Here is a 12,396-nt window from a genome sequence, read left to right as displayed (position 1 = left end):
AAAATTTCTTTCTTCTCGAGGAAATTCCTCACTGGTCACCATATAAAATTAATGACTAATTTTAAGTTTTCAGGAAGCAAGGGCAACATCTGTTTAGTTTAGTTGTTCCATAGCATCTAGGCACGTAAATGGCTAAATAAATAAGTGCTGTGTCTGACTGGATTTGAGTGAGGCTCTGGAATGATCATAGAGACAGGGAGAATGGGAACCTTGATCAGTAATTGAAACTGATTTGTTGTTAGAATATCCTTACCTTTCCGATTTCAGCTTTGAGATAAACCAACTTCAGTCCAGAAGAATCAAACCAAGGCCTCTGAAATAGGTCAACTTAGCAGAGATGCTCAAGGCTATCTGTTTATGATTGATTTGTTTACCGATTCAATATGTTTTTTAAGCACCTACTAGGTATAGGCAGAGAATTATGTCTGTCCACAAAACTGATGGGGGAATTGAGTGGGAGCTAGAAAATTCAAGCCAGAGATAAACTTTGCCAGAAGGAACGAAGTCAGGCAGTTAGGTAGGGAAAGAAGAAGCTAGGGCTTTTTCTTTACATCACCACTGCAGAATCAAACAGTTGATGTTGCCTTAGACTTAATGCAACCTTTCTGCTTTCTCCAGTTCCAGCAGTCCATCCACTTTTTTCTTTCTGTAATATTTATTCTATACTATTCATCTGAATTTAATCATGGGTAATATCAAAGTGAAAATGCAGTGTAGATTTCAGCTCCTCCTTGGAGCTAATCTCAGCCCCATCTAACACTGCTTCGTTCAACATCAGTGTGCTGCTTCGTCTATGGCACCTGGTTTAGCTCCTAACTATAATTTATTTTTAATATGCCTATTGTTTCCTATAGAATTCTAGGTCCCTACCTATTTCCTCAAGGGACCAGTTCTTCTACTTCTCTTGGTCTCCCTGTATTGGACAAAGTATACAGTTGAAGCTTTAAAAAATTATAAAATGTATGAATCAAAGGGTAAATAAATGGATTTTCTAATAGTTCTCCTAGATATGGGAAGACCTTGCATTTGGTAACTGAGTGATGTAAAAGTTAATTTATACTAGACTGTGAACGGCTGATCATTATAAATGGTTATTTCTACAGGATGACATCTGCATTCAGTCGGGGATCTTCAGAGTCTTAATCCAAAGAGATGTAATATAAAGTTAGTCATTAAGTTAGACAAATGTAACCTAAATTCATGGTGCTGTCACCCATTTAACCCACTGAAAAACTGTGGCTCCTCTTCACAATATTATCACCATCCCCCATTGATTTGATAGTGGTATCACAGGAAGAAGTCTGTATGTTTGATGAGCCTCAAGGCTACGAGGCATACAAGTATCCCCAGTTCATGCTAGCAAACTGACTTCCCCAAGGTTATGATAAGTGAGAAAGCAATCACCACCACACCCACCACTGCCTACACACACACACACACACACACACACACACACACACACATCCCTGGAAGTCTCACAGTTCCCCACAGAACTATTTCTCTCAGGAGAGAGTGGGTTTTTAAGATAAACTCCTTTAAAGGTTGTGTGCCCGCCAGCCGCTGATGCAAGCAGCATAATTAAGATGGAAAACAACCAAATCCTGAGAGGAGCAGAATCAGAACAACACTGGGCCACCTCGGTGAAAAGACTTCTCTCCCCTGTGGCTCTGTGCTCAAGTGCTCTTCACAAGCAAAGAAATAGGCAAGAGTGGAAAGAAAGACATGAATAAAACAAAAGGTATTATTTATGGAGCTCTGTTGGGCCACCCCTACACTGTCCCCTGCTGGCTTGACCTCAGAGGTCACCGTCTGGTCTGGGGCTGGGTCACCATGTTCCACTATGTTCTTTTCCGCAGGTCCCAGGTGTCATAAGTAAGTGAACTCAGGTGGGAATGGTGCTGAGCTCAGCAGCATGGCAGGTGGCAAAGGGCAGGATGCCCAAGGAAGGCTAAGGAAATTTTGAGAAGTATAGGGCCAACTTCAAATCAGTGACCAAGAGTCCCAAAGAGTTGTAATGTAACAAAGCCAGCCTTGGCTCCTGCAGGCCCTGAGATGCCCAGAACTACAGTTTAGAGGATGGAAATGATCTGGCCAGTAGCATAATCCAGATGGCAGGTGTTATAAAATTCAGGTATGGGCAGCATCATGGTGTAGGGTATTTGAGCTAGAAACTGGTCACTAGCTTGGGAGGCAAGGAACAGGGTCCAAGCCCACAGAGTCTGGGCAGAAATTTGCCAGAGAGTCAAGGCCAAACCCAGATGGCCTGGGCTTCAGGGCAGTGTTGTGTCCATTCCAAAGAACTGATGGCAAGGCAGAAAACAATAGCAGAAAACCACCCTGAGGATTGTATCATTGGGCCTGAGGGGAACAAGTTTCAGAATCAGGTAGATGTGGGCTGGAATTCAGCCTGTGCTTCATTAGAAAAATAGGGTAAGTAACTCCCTATGGACTGTTGTAAAGACTAAATGAGATAATAAATGAAAAGATTAATACAGAACCTGACTCCTATTCACACTCTCATGATGGTGCTAATGGCAGAGATGAGGCTACTGGTATTGAAGAAAAAGTTTTAACAGTGACATCTAGGACTACAGCCGCACTATCAGTTTCAGATTCGGCTGCTCATGGCAGAGGCACCTAAGAGCTGAAGGCCGAAGCATTCACCAGCGCCGGCTGTCCACTGCTGGATCCAGCAGAAGCTGGGCTCAGGTACACAGGCAACTCACCTCTCCTCTCATAGATACCACCATTGGCTCAGACTGTAGACTTAAGGGGCTCATTAGTGATTAGCTTGCCCATACTAGGCCAGTGATCTGCAGAAGATCACCCAGCTGGTTTGTAACCAAGCAAGAACCAGAGTTGAGTCCTCTTAACTCAGAGCCTAGCATTCTTGTCATTCTTCTGGAGTTCCTTCATCCCCATAATAAGCAGGATGAAAGAAAACACTCATACCTAACTCCCTTCTTCCCTAACTGCCCCTGCTATCAGCACACAGATCTATTTTTCTAGAATTGCGTAGTTATCCCCATGAGTAACAGACCTGTGCTAATGAAAAGGCAAGGCATGGAGAAGATGCACACATTGCCTGAGTTCCCTTCCTCGGTGTGGAAGTCACCTCCTCATTGAGGCACGGGGAAGGGTTGTGGGTGCCACGCAAGCCGGCCATGGAAAAATGCCAGCTTTCCCACCAAGAATTCAGTTACCAGCCCATCCTCCTCCTCCATGTCGTTCTTGTTGTCGTGAGACACCAGCTACTCTATTCCAAACACGATGCATGAATCAGAACAAAAACTCTGCTTCTTAAATCCATAACTGAAAAACAACAGCACATACATTTGTTATTTTTGTCTAGAATACAAGGGCAGTCTATGAATAAAATATACACAGTTGGAGAGGAGGAGACTATTCATCCCACAGCTCTCTGCCAACCCAAAGGCCAAGTGAACCATCTTCGTGACTTTCCATAATTAAGAATGTACTGCCAGCCAACTAGTGGTTTAATCAATGTTTGGGGTATTGAATTCAGTTCTCACCTGAGCTGATTTGAGTTATTGATTTAAAGTAGTTAAACCTAAAGGAATTAATCTAACTCCATGAATTACTGAGTTGAACGGAGTTATCTGAAGTAAAGTAAAATTAAGTGAATCTAGGTTAGTTCACTTTTAGACTCAGAGTAACCAGGATTTTAACACTGAGTTGGTGACCAATGGATAGAGGTGTTGACCTTGAGTAACTGGGAACTCCGGCCAACTGGCGTCAAGATATGGTTCTGGCCTGGCCAGTGTGGCTCAGTGGTTGAGCATCAACCCATGCATCAAGAAGCTGCTGGTTCGATTCCTGGTCAGGACACATGCCCAGGTTGTGGGCCCGATCCCCAGAGTGGGGCATGCAGGAGGCAGCCAATTGATGTTCTCTCTCTCATTAATGTTTCTATCTCTCTCTCCCTCTCCTTTCCTCTCTCTATAAAAACCAATAAAGAAAAAAATTAAATATATATATATATATATATATATATATATATATATATATATATAGTCCTGGTCAAAACCACTACCAGCTCCTGCAGGTTAGGCCCATTTGGGGACAGGAAATCTAGATTTGCCATCAGGGAGTTCATCATGCATCACAGACCCACAGGTCAAGGAGAGACAGGAGACTAAAGGTGCTTCATAACTTGGGTAAATCCTATGAAATGTAGGTCTTGGTCATACCCTAACCTCTTAATTTAATTCACCTCTGTTACTGTAGAATTCAACTGTTGGTCTCGAAAAATTAAGAACCGTATGCGTTTGTAGCTGCTGAAAGGAAAGTCCGTGTGGAGCAATCACACAGACCTAGAGACTATTTCAGGCATTTCTCCATGTCTTCTATTCTCCTTCCATATAAAATTAAATATGTTTTACACAGTGAATGTTCACCTCTCCCCCCAACCCATCCCCTGATAACACGATTTCTACTTCTATCAGTTCTTTCTTCCAATTCCCATACTCGTGAGCTGAGTATCTTGAAAATAGGCATATGTCTTAAAAATAGGTCTGTATATATCATTTAGCTGTGAATATGGTATTCAAGCAGTCTCCTACTTAAGAGCGGGCTCTGTACCAAAAGTTTGAGTGTATGTCAGTTTCCTGATACTCAAAATGCATTTTCCCATAGAAACCATGCTGTGCATGGTGGTTAGGTGCCCAGGCAGCCCACAGAAGCCTGTTAAAGCCCCATATACCTGGAGTGCAATCCTGTCCTCATAGTACCCTAAACCCTGACACGTTTCTTCTACGGGAGAGCACGTTTGGAGTTCTAACTGGGGGCTCCTCCTGCCCTCCAAATTCCATCCCTACTGGTTGTTGGAGTGTTCACAGGATCTCCCCAGGTTCTCAGAGAGATGGATCCTACATCTCAAGTTCCAAACCACACCTCTGGAATTTATCCATCTTCTCCTTTGCTTCCACACCTTGCTGTTAACAATTAAATGGTTTTCCCCACAACGCATCAGTGAAAGCAGGCACACAGACAGACACTCACCCAGGTTGTCCTGCCTTCAGGGAGGGAGAAAAATGGAGAAAGGCCTCACCCAGAGGCAGATAGGTGGCTACCCTCACATGCTCTATTAGGCTTTGGTGGCTGGTGAAGAGAGAGGAAGAGCCAAAAAGAGTAGGTGGGAAGGTACTGAGGACTCACTTCATTGTCTCAAGAAGCAGCCCTAGTGCCCAGAACAGCATCAAACACATTCAAGAAGAAACAAACTATACATGGGGGTTCAATTTCAAAAACATACAAGTGACATGTTCGTTTAACATGACAATCATCCCTGGGTACATTATCAGGTGAAAAACAGAACAAACAATACAAGACAGAATGAGAAGAGGAGGCGCCATGCCTGACTGGCTGAGAGTGCCCTCTCAGCACCAGGCACACCCATCGTGTCCTGGGGTTCTGCCAGCCCGTGGCAGCCCTGGCACCTCCCACCAGAACGCGAGGAAAGCCCCTCGGGTTCTCCAACAAGGTGACTGCGCAAGTGTTCCGGACTATAGTTTTTTATTTTTAATTTCATGTTTTGGGGGGTTTTAGCATTTAGCCCAAAGTCACTTATTCAATGAAGACTTTATATAAATAATGTTTGGAGACATCGAGTCCATTTTTTTCTGTATTTCTGAAGCATAAAGTCGATAACTCATCCTTGCAGCTTTCACTGAATTCTACCTCCAGCTCTCCCAGCAGTACTACAGAAAGAAAAATAATTTCACACCCAACATTTTGGAACTTCTTCTAATTGTCCAGAATTGCCTTTTCCTTGGTGAGTAAACACCACAAATCTATGGGAGAATCAACTTGGTGGCTCTTACCCATCAGGAGAAACACAGGGGTGACTGAACCCACCTGCCACCGGTCCCCATCATCCTTTAGGCATCATCTCAGAAAAACTACAGGTGTCTACCATCAACAGATGAATAGATAAACAAAATATGATATATATTTACCAAGAACTATTGTTCAGCTTTAAAGGAGAAGAAAATTCTAACACTTGCCACAACATGCGTGAACCTTGAAAACATTATGCAAAGTGAAATAAGCTAGGTGCAAAAGGACAAATATTGTATGATTCCATGTATATGAAGTAGCCAGAGTAGTCAAATTCATGGGCACAGAAAATAGAATGGTGCTTCCCAGGGTCTGAGGAGAGACAGAAGATGAGGAGTTATCATTTAAAGGGTTCAGAATTGCAGTTCGGGGTGACAGAAAAACTTCTGTAGGTGGATGATGGTAATGGTTGCACAATACTTAATGGCACTGAACAGTACACTTAAAATAATTAAAATAGCAAGTTTTATATCATGTGCATTTTACCACAAACAAATATATGGGCTTCCAGCCTCTGCTCAAACTCTCCACTTCATTCGAAAACCACGTAATATCGGGATGAGTACACGCCAAGCATTATTCCCTGTTGGGGGAGGGGGAGGAGGATTGCAAGTTTAAATCGGATGATCAGAGGAAGGCTCATTATGAAGGTGAAATCTGATCAAGAATTTGAAGTAGAAGAGTGAGTAAGCTTGGCCAATATGTGGAAAGAGCATTCCTGGCAGAGAATTAGCCAGTGCAAGGGCCCTGAGGAGACTTTATGCCTGGACATGGCGGGGGGGAGGGGGGGCAAAACGATGCCAAGGGAACTTGCCTGGGTCTGCATGGTTGTGACGGCAGTCGTACTGAAATTTCTAAGCAGAGATGTTCTGCAGGCAGTTAATGCTGGATTGCTGAGTGGTCTGAGATAGAGATAACCAATTCAAGTCTCGTCCCTGTGGAAGCAAGAAGCTATGACATAGGCTATGCATGGTCTCCATTTAATTGCTGTTTTCATTAAGGCACCACACCCCACCCTCTGTTGTGGCCAGTGATGCAGAGTCTGGGCCTCTGTGGTTCAATTTATGCAGAGACTAAAATTCCCTTCTCCTGTCACGGTGTGAAGCCGGGTATGAAGGGGTTCTGGGGGACTCACAACTCCTTAAACAGACTTTCTACAAATCCTCTTTTTAGCCCAGCCCCCTCCTGGAGGGACCAGAACCTTTGTTTCCCTTTTGCTGAATAAAGGAGTGAATTGGTGAACAAACAATATACGTGATCCAAACCAGAGTGTGGTGCTGGAATATGTCGTTCGGATTTTAGGGGCTCTTGGAGGTCAGATGAGAGGGAGAAATCACAGAAAACTTGAGAAGGATTAGTATTAAAGGACAGGGGTTGTACAAATGAAATACATCATGGGGCCAGTACCAGGTGTCTGGAAAGGTGATGTTGACTAGGGGTCCCTTCTGAAATTATGTCCTAGGACTTCAGTTCAAAACACCAGAGTGCATGTCACACACACTTTGGGATTGTACCCAAGGTCTCATCAGAGTCTACCTTCCGTTCTTCTGAAACTCATTCTTTCTCATTGGAACTCTCACTAGAAACAGGAATTGGAAATGCATCGAAATTTCCAAGAATCCTTACTAGTTTAGTGAGCAGTTTCATTATATGAAGTTGTATTTGGCATCTGGGCTTCCAAACCAGTTTGAGGGTATTTCTGAACATTTAATATATGGCATTTCACTCTGTTTCCAACCTACATATCACTCTCCTCATAAAGACCGTGACCTCATCGAAGGAAACAAGGGTGCTGTATTCATTTTCGTAGCCTACACTCACAGCACAGCATCTAACCATAATTGGTGCGCAGTAAGTATTTATGGAATAAATCAATGACTGCTATTGATGCAACCAGAATAAGGTTTCAGGATTGCAATGTGTCTTCATACCCTATTCTTCCTTCTATAGTTAGAAGTACTGGGAATGGTTCCATTTTACAGATTAGTGACATTAGGAGTATGTTAGTTATTTATTGGTGTGTAACAAATTACTCCGAAACTTAGCAACTTAAAACAACACGCATTTATTATTTATTATTATCTCTACTATATCCCATTTTCTGTGGATCAGAATCTGAGCACAGCTCAGCTGGGTCTTCTGCTTCAGGTTTCCTCACAGGCAGTGGTCCAGGAGTCAGCTGCAGCCACGGTCATCTCAAGGTTCAAATGAGACAGGACCTGCTCCAAACTCACACCGCGGCTGTTGGCAGGATCCAGGCCCTCACAGGCCATTAGACGGAGGGTTTGTTTCTCACTGGCAGTTAACCAAGGCTACCTCAGGGCCTTGCCATGTGTTGGGCCATGTTGGTCTCTCCACCATGGCGACTTGGTTCATCACAGCCAGCAAACCATGAAGAGCATGCCAGCAAGATGAAAATCAAAACTTTCTGCCCTGGCTGGGTGGCTCACTTCTTTGGAGTGCCATCCCATACACCAAAGGTTGTGGGTTCAATACCCAGCCGGGGCACATACAGGAGGCAACTGATCGATATCTGTCTCTCACATCAATGTTTCTCTCTCTCTCTCTCTCTCTCTCTCTCCCCCTCCCTCTCCCTCTCCCTCTCTGTCTCTCACTCTCACTCTCTAACATCAATTAAAAAACATATCCTGGGGTGAGGATTTAAAAAAAAAAATCAGAGATTTTTATAACCTAATCTTTGCAATGACTCTCCCTCACTTATGCAGTATCCTATTCATTAGAAGCAAGTTGCTAGGTCCAGCCACACAGGGACTATGAACATGAGGAAGCAGGAATCCTTGAGAGCCATCTGAGAAGCAGCCTACCACCAGGGGCACTGCAGAGACCTAACTCCATCAAGATCATACAGTGGGGTTGCGGTCAGACTCAGTGATGGGAAATTTGAGCTCTCCACTCTCCTCCTTCCTCTCCATCCTAAATGGCGCTGTGGGGCAGGCCTGGGGGATGGGACAGGGGGATTGGAAGGGAAGAGCAGAACAGCAAAGGAAGGACTCCTTCGATCCATTTATCCAAATGTATACTGGACCAGAATTTACAGTTTTCAAGTTATCAAACAGTTAGGCAGAAGTCAGAAGTGACTGCAGATATGGATTTATTATCATTAATGCAAAAGCTGTTCCCAATAATATTCTAAAGCGTTTCCATATAATGCATCTGTTCAGTTCACAGTTATAATTGGGGTCTGGAAAGAAGGGCAGTGGCGACTGGGCAGTACTGAAGAGCTGAGTTTGCCTGGCCTTTGTGAGTGGGTGTTTCTGGAAAGGAGAGGAGTAGTCTGATTTTGGTCTAGAAATCATGGTTGGTGGCTTCAACCACTGCCAAACCCTCCACTGCACCCCCTGCCCTAAGGTCCTGCCCAGCGCTCATCATTCTCTATGGAAAAAGAGAAAGAGCTTGGGAAACAACAGTACTGGGCCTGGGAAAGGGCTCGCAAATCAGAGAGCTGAATGGGTGGTTAATTTAGATAGTCCTGGACCCAATGGCCTTCCTCTCCTCCACCCATAATTCCCTCTCCCTGAGTCCTACTGTGTCCTCACTGTGGGCTTAGCTCCTCTCCATTTGCAAGCCATGCAGAGCACAGGAAGTCTGAGGCATCTCCACCCCATCTCCACGTCTCTGTCCAGTGTGTGTAGAGTTCGGGAGGGGGAAGGAGAGGATCTGAAAAATGACACGTTATTCCCAGGCCCTGGAGAAATGCATGAAGCATGATAAGAACAGTGAGAGGTAAGAGTGGATAACTGAGTTCAAAAGGGTCAGGGAGGGGCAAGTGGTGGAAGGAAGGAGTGCAGAATTATACTTCTGGTACATTTTGTTCTCACTCTTCATATTAGGTCTTCCCTTTGGGGAACAAGAACAGTGAGGCTAAAAGAGATGAAGTAGCTGGTTCAAAGGGACATAGTGGTAGATCCAGATGCAGTCCTGGAGGTGCCCGACTGTGCGTTCGATGAGAATGGCAACATGAACATGCAGGGGGAGCACTGGCCTTCCGTATGACAGCGGTTGGCAACATTGCCTTCTCCTTCCATCTCAGCGAAAAATACACATTACTATACAAATGCAATATGTAATATAAATATAGATATAGTTTCTGATTGTTCAAACGCGTTTGGATGACAAATGACAATTTCCCCGGGGGACCTTCCCAGGAGTAGAATATTGGAGTGTGTCATTACAAAATCCTTGCAGGTGAGTTGGAGGTGGCAGCAGGACTCTGTGGTGCTCAGGGTACATCCTCCCCTCAGCCACCACTGTGCTGTGGACAGAGGCTCCTTCAGACCAGAAGTATAAGTGGACAGTGAGGCCTAAATGGGACAGAGGGTCTCTGAAGCCCCAGCAGAGGGTTCTGTTTGCCAGGTGATAGAGTCTCCTGGAAAGTTGGCACCTGCCTACCACTGGGGCCTCGGGAGAAACCAGGGCGAGTCTTTCCAGCGAGGGCCTCAGGTGATGAGACCAGCTTTACCTGAGACTGGAAGCAGTCTTGACAGCTGATCATTTTTACATCATGAAGAGGGGGAGAAGTTCAAGGAGAAGAAGCCAGTTGTAGACAGTGTGGTAGACAGGACAATGCCAACCAGCCCCCTCCCCAAAGATGTCCATGCCCTAATCCCCAGAACCTGTGAATATTCTCCCTTACATGGCAAAGGGTACGGACGGTTGCTAATGGAAATCCAGGTAGCTCACAGCTGACCTTCAATAGGACACATATCCTGGATTACTCAGGTTGGCCTACTGTCATCACAAGACTTTTTTTTTTCTTTATTGATTTTAGAGAGAAAGGAAGGGAGAGGGAGAGAGAGAGAGAAACACTGATGAGAGAGAACATCAATTTGTCGCCTCCTGCATGTCCCTCAGTGGGGATCGAGCCCACAGCCTGGGCATGTGCCCTGACCAGGAATCAAACTGGTGACCTCTTGGTGCCTGGGTCGACACTCAACCCCTGAGCCACACCAGCTGGGCCATCACCAGGATTTTTAAAAGATAAAAGAGGGAGGCAGGAGTGTCAGAGTCATGACCAGGGGGTATGAGGATTCAACCAGCCATCGCTGGCTTTGAAGGTGAAGGGCGCCACGAGTCAAGGAATGTGGGTGGCTTCTGGAAGCTAGAAAAGACAAAGCAGAGGACAGATTCTTCTCAGGAGACTCCAGGAAGAGCCCAGCCCTGCCAACAAGCTGATTTTAGCCCACGACGCCCTGCATCAGACTTCTGACCTCCAGAATTGTAAGATAATAAGTTTGTGTTGTTTTAAGCCACTAAACTTGTAGTTATTTGTGAAAGAAGCCACAGGAAACTAATAGGAAACAGTGTAGGGTTTCTGAATCCAGAGAGAAACTCTGTTGGGGTCCAGAGAAGCAACCCAACTCCTTACCTGAGGGGTGCTGGGAGGACTGAGCACATCCAGCCCCTCTCCCCTCAAGGCAGCAGACAGGCACCCAAATAGTCTGAACAGGTGGCTTCACTCCTAAGTCATCATCAGCCCGAGACCGTGAGAGAGGCTCTCGGCCGCTTTTGGGAAACTCTGGAGTCATCACCTTAATAAGGATTCAGGAACCACAAGCTACCAAGAGGGCTCAGCAGCTCTGACCCCTTCACTTGCCATCCATGTTGTTTTGTTCATTTTCCCTGTAGTGACTGACAGTTGAACACTCTTGGGAAAGGGTTTTGTGATTCATTTCATGGACAACAATGATAACGTAACAAAACAAAACAGCTCCCATTCCCCCAGTCAGCCAGTAGGACTGCGAGAAACCTGGGATATAGAAGCAATGTTGGCAACAGGGGAGCAGCAGCATCCTGATGGAGCCCTGAGGGAGGGAGAAAGTGCTTCCAAAGGTCAAGAGAAAGCTGTCCACACAGGCTTGGGACCAGGACCAGCAGGAAGCCAAGGGTACATTCCCAGGAGGCACATCCCCTGGCATAAAGTTGGCACACAGCAAATGTGAGCTGCTATTATTACAATTATTATTAGTAGTATTGCTTAATTAGAAGGATGTCCTTTAGATGATGATTATCTGCTTACCCATACATTAAAAAGAAGGCTTGGCCTGGCCAGTGTGGCTCAGTGGTTGAGCGTCGACCCATGCACCAAGAGGTCACTGATTCAATTCCCAGCCAGGACACATGCCCAGGTTGTGGCCCTCCCAAAAAAGCCTTGACATCCTTTCATATCATCATTTTATCTGATTCTTCCATAACCATGTTGACAGGTGGTATTTTTCCCTGTTCAATAAATTTTAAAATGTCAAAGTAAAAATCACACTTGTTTTGAACAAACTACAGGGTTGAGGAGCTCAATGGGTGCCACTCTGAAGAGACTCTAGGGCAAAAAAGGAGGAGACTCAGCAGGGTGTGAGCATAATGGTCTCAGAGCACCTGGGAGACGCCCTCTGTGACCTCTAAGACTAGCTGGGGATACAAAGAGCCTAGAAATACCAACCCACTGTTTTCAGACCTCACATCTGGCCGCTGATTGGACCCAGGCCCTCGCCACCTTGCTCTGGGCTTCCTACCTGCCCTGTC

The sequence above is a fragment of the Molossus molossus genome, unplaced genomic scaffold (genome assembly GCF_014108415.1).
Source record: "Molossus molossus isolate mMolMol1 unplaced genomic scaffold, mMolMol1.p scaffold_m16_p_6, whole genome shotgun sequence".
Classification (NCBI taxonomy): Eukaryota; Metazoa; Chordata; class Mammalia; order Chiroptera; family Molossidae; genus Molossus; species Molossus molossus.
This window is presented reverse-complemented; position numbering follows the sequence as displayed.